Consider the following 9,140-nt stretch of genomic DNA (forward strand, 5'->3'; position numbering starts at 1 on the left):
TGCTTGAAGGTTTAGTGATGAAGTTGTACTTGCAGGCAGAAATCTTAAATGCACAAACCATCTCAGTACAGGTAATCTTTTCACTGTAATTTAGGCTGCTGACTTAGACAAAATAATGAGCTCCTGCTTAGAATGTTTCAATCACAAATCAGACTTACTCCAATTTTTGATAGGTGATATGAGCATACTTATGTGTTATGGGACTCTTACAGTTTTTTTTCCTTCCCTTGCCACCTTTTCAAGTTATCTGTCACAAAACAGCATAGTAACTTTTCACCCACACAGCATTGTACTTGCTGCCTTAATGACACGATCACAACCTCTTAGGCTGGCTAGCTGCCCAGAGTTAGCAGTCCTTGCAGCTAACTCCTTGCTGCTAGCAATTAGCATCAGCTATTGCCCACAGACTATGAATGGTCCCCTAAAAATATACAAATACAAGAGTTTGTTAGAGAAGTACTTCTGCTCACTATTTATTTTTAAGTAACCATTCAGTAGCCTTGAAATATGACAAAACAATTTCTTGTCACATTTAAGATCACTTAGTATTTGCACATTCATTGAAAGAAAAGGCAGAAAATAAAAGGTCCAAGGTACTCTGGTGTGGCAAGCACATTTCTCTCTCTGTGCACCTCAATAAAAAATCCTGAGAGAGAGAGAAATGTGCTTGCCACACTCTGGCTCTGTCACATACAAGGATGCTTAACTTGAATGGGAAATCTAACTTCTAGGAAGGAAATTCTTGTGTAAGGAAAGATTTGTAAAAAGCCCTTTAGCAAATAGGCTTCCATTGGGTTTTTTTCATGGAATTCAGATTCCCCTGGATACCATTAGAAATCTTTGCCTCTTGTTGATGTCATGATGATTGTAGTAATGATCAAAAGGTCAGATCTATGGAACAAACACCTGGTGGAAAACCTAAGATCAACCACTAGCAGCTGTATAGCCTTGCAATAGAAAACATATCTAGTATGTTGTGCAACTCATCTCATCTCCTTCTTCAGCTCCTGAGATGTGTCTGAAATTTATTTACGTTCCACAGCTCATATTGTGCTTATTATTGCCTATTCCAGATTTTCATGCTTTTTGTGTCTCCTTCCGTCCTCTACAATGCACAAATAGAGGGTAGTTCACGAAAAGAAGATGATGTTCCAGACCAGAAGGGTTCCCTCTCCTCTTAGCAGCAGTGCAAGCAGGTGGGGTCGATGCAGGTTACAGGCATGGCATAAGAAGGGAAAATGTGGATCTCATGGCTCAAGCTGGGTGATAGTTATCTACAAATATAAAGGTAGATTTATCCTGTGCCACTTAGAAGCTCTACTTATTTATTCAAAATTGTATTTAGCACGTGGCTTCCTTGTCCACTGCTACCCACCAGCTGCCCAGTACCCAGTGTACAAGGTCTGAGCTCTCAGGAAAATGTGAGGTGGTTTGGCTCTTGATGAAAAAGGAGTTATCAGAAAATGAGTTACCATCTCTGCCTGAGCTCCTTGCTGTGGGACAGGAACACATACATAGACAGTCACCACAGAGCAATCCACAGGCTGTTATTTCATACAGACCTTATTTCACTGTAATTTTTCCACTTGTCAGGCTCTATGGAAACCATCTTATTGAAAGTTAATAGAATGCTGGTTCTTAAAGATCCATGACTATAACACTTCTGAAAATTTTCCCATGAGCAGCAATATTCAGGATCTGTGGATCTGCTGCAACTGTTCCATTTTATTAAAATGTGGTGATGCTTGAAAAATTTTGAAGTATCTTGGCAAAAATGGCTATGAGACCCCCTTCCTCTTAACAGCAGGCACATCCCAATCTCCTTTTTTATTTTAATTTGTTTAAAAATTCTACTCCAGGAGAACACTTGCATATCATAAACCCTGTTTTGCTAGAAATTCAGCCAGGGACAGAGCTGAAGTGAGTTCCTTTGCTTCCAGTATATTTCTGCTGTGATGGAAGATGATCTCTCAGCATGCTTTTATGGGTTTAATTCTTACTTATCCTGCTCATAAACACACACACACACAAATACCATTCCTCCTCAGAGCAATTTGTTTTCTTACATATTGTAATAATTTATCTGTCTGCTTCCTGCCAATTGGTGCATAGGCAAAAATACTTGATAGCTCACAACAGATTGTTTTCAGAAGTATTATTTTCATCAATCAGTCCTTTTACAGTGAAAATTAAATCATGTGCTCCAATTCTCTGTGTTTTCCTTTTCTTTCTTTTTAAGTGGAAGATAATGCCAGAGCGGAAGAGCTATCAAAATATTTTGTATAGACGGACTCTCTGGGCCATAGGGTCTTTTTCATGTATTCCCTCTGAAACGGCTGAATGTGGAATTTAGACTTGAGTTTGGCTATTACTCAGAACAGACCTATATTTGGAAGAAATGAGAGACCTGATGGATTTGTTTTGCCCAAGGCCTCACACTTTCTTTGGAGGGACTCCAGGCCCGCCCACACACCCTTGTCTTTTCCAGGTTCTGTAGCAAGGAGAGAAAAAGAAACCATTTTGGAGCCAGATTCTCCCACCCTTACACATGCTGAGTAGTACCCAGCCTCTCAAGCAATCCCAGCGACAGCACTGAGCCTGTTTAAGCTGCTGCATACAGGCAATAAGAGCAAGATTATCAAAACCACTGTGGGTGTACTTGCTTTTTCCTTGCCTTAGTGATAGTCAGCTGGCATATAGGGCTAGGGTAGGCTGCAGTGAAACTTGGTGAAGCTGCAGAAGTAATGGATTTGAACTACCTGAACTTTTAAGATGCATAAATATTTTTCCAAAGGACATAAATCTTTCCCTCCTTGCTCAGGCAGAACCTACCCCAGTCTAGCCATGTTTGACGCTCCTCTCCGAGAAGGTCCAAATTCTTTTCTTTTGATTCAGTGTAGTGACAAAACAAAAGCCTTCAGGGTTACATCCTTATGAGTTACACTGGTCATTCTGCTCTTCCAATAGTCATTCTTTCATTTCCTTACAGAAGCCAACAAGTACCTCATCCTCCTGTCAGTCTAAGGCAGCAGTGATGGGAAAGGCAGTGATGGGGCCTCACGATGAAAATAATGGCACAGAGGAAAAAGCACCAACCAGTAAAAATATGTCTTTTTGTCAGTTTGCATTTCAGCAGTATCATATTAATCTTGAACAAAAGGTTCCATAGCCAAGTAAAACACGTCTTGTGACTTGAAACTGAACTGATGAACTCCCCATGGGCCCTTTGCTTATACCGATAAACTTATTTTTCCTAGACGGAGTGCATTTAGAACCAAATAGTGTATGTTATTAAATCTGTATTGTGATGTTCAGTTATACATGGGAGAGTTAGTAAATTCAGTTTGTGGGTTTGGGTTTGTTTTGTTTTTTGGCTAACCAAGTCTGTCCTCTACCAATTTTGGTCCACCTTCAAGCCTCCAGCTGCTTCACTGCTTCCCTGCAGATTTGCTAGTGATGCCAAGGGTACCACTGTGTTAGGAGAATATGCAGTTATGCAATTTGGGGAATTTGGCAGGACAGAAAGGGGAAATTTAGGCTGGCCTCCCGCCCACTCCCATGAGAAATAGTATTGTATTACAAGGCAGAGCTGTCATCCTCAGAAAGATCTTCTCAATCACTTCCCGCTGGTTCCCTTAACATTTTGATCTTTGTACTACCTGGTGAATATAAACCTTTCTTAACCACTTCAAGATAGGCTGGGGTTGGGGGGGGTGAGGTGAAGGAAGGGTGAGTAGAGAAAAAAAAGAAAGAAAAAAGACAAAGATCTTCCAAGAAAGAAAACCTCATTACCCTCAGTCTTCTTTGTCTCTACTGAGCCATGAAGAAAGAAGAAAACAAATCAAGCTTCCATGGAAATGATAGTGTGTTCCCAAAGAAACCTACATCATTAAATTCTTCCATGTACAACTTCACGCCTGAAGGTCTCCTTACACCCATCACTGAAATGCCATAACTCCCCCAGTGAATCATGACCACCAATTAACAGTGCACAGAAGTGTTACACGACTTCTTGAGTCAGGAAATGAAGCTACCAGGAAAAGCCCTGCAGCAGCTTTGCCTTACACACCTACTGCAAAACCAGAAGGTTCTCTGGAGCCTGCTTCCGTAGATATCCTACAGTATGGAGGAATTCCAGTTGGCACAGAAACAGAGGGGTACACACACACATCCCCAGTAATCTCAGCCACCCCTAATCAGGAGTTTATACGTGGGCTTTGAGATTTAGTCAGAAGACATTACTTTGCAGCATTCTTCAGCTGGCACGTGATCAGAGGTTGGCAAAAAGGGTTATTGGTTGTATCATATTAAATATACATTAGGTTTGGGTAAAGCTGGTGGCTGAGGCCCAAATTGAAAACAAATCTCTGGCACCCTCTCCCACCACACAAAGTCCTCAGGGGAAAGAAAGATAGACTAGAAAAGGAGCAGAAAGGCTGACAACTGGCAAAGGGATGAAGAACAGAAAGGACCAACAGATATGCCTGAAACATGTTTGCTTTGCATAGGCTGTTTCATTATATTTGAGAAACATTTCTGTCTGAACAGGAGCTTTTTAGCATAAAGGACACAATTTTGTACCTGTTAAAGTGTGGAGGAGTCAAGGTCACTTAAGATTTTTTAACCCTGCCTGAGGAATGTTAGCCTTATCTGAAGCATTTAACTTTGCACATGAGATATAAAAGATAGAGAAAAGGAGATCTTTAGAAAAGAGGATTTTATGCAGTGTGTGGAAAACAACACACCAAAGAAGGGCAACAAGTCTTGTGAAGGGTCTAGAAGACATCTTATGAGGAACAGCTAAGGGAGATGGGTTTGTTTAGTATCAAGAAGAGGTGGTTCTGGGGGACCTCATCGCTCTCTACAACTCCCTGAAAGAAGGGTGTAGGGAGGTGGGGTCAGTCCCTTCTGCTGTGCCTTCAGTGAGAGGACAAGAGGAAATTACCTTCAGCTGAAACAGGGGAGATTCAGACTAGATATCTAAAAGATTTGTTCCCTGCTAGGGTGGTCAGACATTGAAACAGGTTGCCCAGGAAGGCGATGGAGTCACTGTCCCTGGAGGTGTTCAAAGAGTATCTGGATCTGGCACTGGGGGATGTGGTTTAATCATTCAGGAATTACAATGGTAGTGCTGGGTGGACAATGCGACTGGATGACCTTGAAGGTATCTTCCAACCTTAACAATTCTATGATTCTACAATTCTGTGAAAGTTGGAGCTGACAAGGCCTTGCTGCCTTGCAAGACACAGGAGTCCTAAATTTTGAGTGAAGGCTGCCTTAGGAAGGAAAAGGAAGCAGCTGGCAAAGCACTGCCCTCTCAGCAGAAGATGGTAAAATTGTTGTTGCTGTAACTGTATGCTAGGTGCTGTCTTTTACCCTGTTTAACCATTTTGTCAAGGGCTTTTTTATTTCCATTAGTTTAAAATGTTATTTATTGATGCCTTTCACTTGTGCTTGCAAACGGGGAAAATTAGCTCATTAAACATGAGAAAGTTCAAGATTATTTTCCCAGGGTTTTGGGTGGAACTTGAACAACACATGGACATGCTTAAACATAAACCTGGCCCTTGATGAAGGCAATTAAGACCTGGCAAAATGGTTACACTTGGGTAAAGAGGGTGACAGCTACTATCTGAGGTATTCAAAACAAACCTCTACTCCCATCCACAATCAGTGGTGTTAATCTTCAAGGTACATCTTTCACAACATTAACTGTGATAGATTTAACATAAACATCTAAATGTAAAACATAACACCTAACACTTGTCAGGTACAGTTACTAGAAGAATTCTGCCTTAAAACAATTTTGGATACCATTTACAATGGTGTGTTCTATTTCAGCTGTTGCTGAAGCTGGTGGAGTTTGGGCATGGCATGCAACAAAACAAGATGTACTGCTGACTTTAGTGAAACCAGTTTGACTGATCACACTTGCAGACTCAGATTCAGCAGCTAAATTTCTATTGAGTAGACTAATAGCTAAAATGTGGAAGTAAAAATAGAGGACCCATTTACAGTCATATCACTGTGCAGATTTAGTAGTTTCCTATTATATTTACTGAGAAAAAAACACCAACTGTCAGTATTATGAAATATTTCTTGAAGTGGTAGACTGGCACACTTTAGATACTCTGATATAAACAGACAATTAAAATCAATTCATAGAATGAAAATATCTATTCATCTACTAATTAACAAATGCTATCTTTCAATAACATCTCACAAGATGACACAGATTATCAACATGTTTTGTACAAGGCTGTTAGGAACAGTCTCAATAGAACCTGTAAAATAAAGGAAAAAGAAAAAAAGGAAAAAGGCCTGTTTTTAAGTATTTCCTGAATGAATCCCAAAACTGATGGGTTAGAAATGGAATGTGTGTTGGATGATGATGTGAATTTTGTACAGTGTTTAATTCTTCTACTTCAGACATTTCAATTTGTTTCTGACTCTTGAATTAGTTCATATTTCTTGGTTTAAATCTGAGTAAACAAAATTATTTAACTTGATTCCTGTGTCTCTAGTGTCCTACAAAGGCAGGCTTTGCAACTGAATCTGAGGTTTAGCCCCTTCATGAAATACTGTGTGAGCTGCAGGGAGGTTGAGGAGGAAGGAGTGTTGTACATTAAACTTGCTAGCCACTGTTGCTTAGTAACTTTCCTCCAATTACAGTCATCATCCTTGGGCAGAAAACAAATTAAAGGTCACCAGAATGGGTTTTCTGTCACAAATGTATCATCCAATATTGCTATCATGTGCATACACAGTTTGGGAATAATTCCAGCCCATCACTAATGTGGTACTGGCTTTCTGATGATATTGGCTGTCTGGGCAATTTCTCTGTATTTTGTGATACATCATTAATTTCTGTACTGCTATATTACTCAGATAAATGAAGCTAAAGAGAGATTAAGAAAAAAAAATCATGGAGAAAATTGACTTCCTATTGCCTTGACATCTCTATTTGTCCAAGAACTAGACTGAAAACATGAAGCAAAGAAGCAATGATGTCATTACACAGAAAGCTAGAGAACACATCACTCTTTACCACTTAAGTGGAAAAGATGGACTCTACAAAGACTTTCCTGATGAACTTCTGCAAATTCTTCCTCACATTCTAGAAGTTTACCAAAGTCTTAGAGTGTTGACTAACAGCTGAAGGCACTAAAATTATTACAGAGGACTGAGGGGCACTGCATGATTCATACCAATAGTTGAGTTCTGTATTAAGCTGATAAAAAGTGGTATTACAACAGAATTTCAGAAGAGCTGTCCTTAGGCTATGCTATATGGTGTGCTATGTTGCCTAAGAATTTAGGCAAGGAAGTTCAGGTCTTTTGCTTCCTAATATAACAGATTTGATATTGTGAAATCCTGTTTATATTTGTGTGCAACACAGAGCAAGATAAATTGTTTCATTTAGGAAACATGGAGCAAGAAGAAATATTTTTTTACATAAGGAGCAGCACTCATATAAGTGAGGAAGAAGGTACTCATGTAGCTGAGGGCACCAACAAAAATCATCAAGAACCGTTTTACTGTGAATTCCTCCTACAACACCATCACAGTCTTCTGCTAGCAACTTCTCTCCAGAGAAACAGGTTCAGCATTTGTCACATTAACAGACTTCCACCCTCAGCAGAGGAGTTATTTTGAGCATGACATGAAAATCTTTCACTAACAAGATCTCAGTAGATGAAATTAGCACATCCTCAAGATATGTAGTACACAACCTGTTACTCCACAGCAGCTCTGCTATTTCACACTATTGGTCAGTGGAAGAGAAAAGCAAAAGCACAGCAGGTGGGAAAAAATGGGAGAGAGCCCTGGATGCATGGTAGCTCTGAGCAGCAATTTTGCTGTGCTTGAAGCAGAGTAAGGGGTGTGTGATCTATTCCTGAATTAAAGGACCACTCTCACACACAGCTGGAGTGGAAGAGTGCCTGCAGTGCATGTACTATTCTTCATGCCTCAGGCATATCCTGTGCTTATGCCACATGAAAAGATAACATATACTTTGGTTTTTTCCATGTCCTTGCAGGACAAGCTGAGGACAGAGATGAGCTGTGATCTTCAATAAGTTTCCTTGGGCAACAGGAGAAGTAGGGCACAGAAAACTGCTGAAGAGAGCACGAGGACTCATGTCCCACAATAACTGTGGGCTGAATGTTATCCTGAAAGCAGAATAAAATGATAGAAATGTTTTTTGTCTCTGCCAAAAAGGGAAAAAGAAGTTGTACATAGAAGCATTGGTCCTATCAGAACTGTGCCTGGAATAATAAATGTGTTACTGTACAGACTCACAGAGTTTGGAAGGGACCTCTGGAGATTGCCTACTCCAACACCCTACACAGAGGGTCAACTAGAGCATGTTGCTCAGTATTATGTCTAACTAGGCATTGAATATCTCCAAGGATAGAGACTATACAAGCTCTCAGGGAAACCTGAGGATTTGACCATTCACAATAATAATAAAAAAAAAAAAAAAAAAAAAAAAAAAAAAAAAAAAAGCTTTTAAAGTTGGAAAGGAATTTCAAGTATTTTATTTTGTGCCCATTTTCTTGACTTTTTTTCACAGGATATGACTGAGAAGACTATCTACCCTCTTTACTGTCTCCATCAGGTATTTATACAGGTTGTTCAGATCCCACTGAGCCTTCTTTTTCCCCAGGCTCAAAACAACTTTCTCAGTGTATTCCTGTATGTCACATGCTCCAATCCATGGATAATCTTCATGTTCCTTCATTAGACTTGCCCCTGTATAATTTGTCCTTATCCTTGCAGCTGCAGCATTCCAGACATCGTTTCAGCACTGGTGAGCACAAAGGAGAGTTCACCTGACTCCCTCTGCCTGCATCTTCATGCCATCCAGGATGCTGTTGGCCATCTTTGCTTCAGGGGCAGATTCCTGGCTCGTAGTCAATTTGTTGTGCACCAGCACTCACAGGCCATCAGGCCATTTCTGCCAAGCTATTTTGCAGCTGGTGGATCTCCCTGGCCTGTACTGGTGCCTGAGGCTAATCATCATCAGGTACACTCTTTCACCAAGATTCTGGTTGTCCTGTATCTCCAGCCAAGAAGTCATCAGTCTTTTCCATGGTCTCATTCAGCAGCAAGCCTACATTTCACTCCCCCACCCC

Source organism: Vidua chalybeata, chromosome 5 (assembly GCF_026979565.1).
Source record: "Vidua chalybeata isolate OUT-0048 chromosome 5, bVidCha1 merged haplotype, whole genome shotgun sequence".
Classification (NCBI taxonomy): Eukaryota; Metazoa; Chordata; class Aves; order Passeriformes; family Viduidae; genus Vidua; species Vidua chalybeata.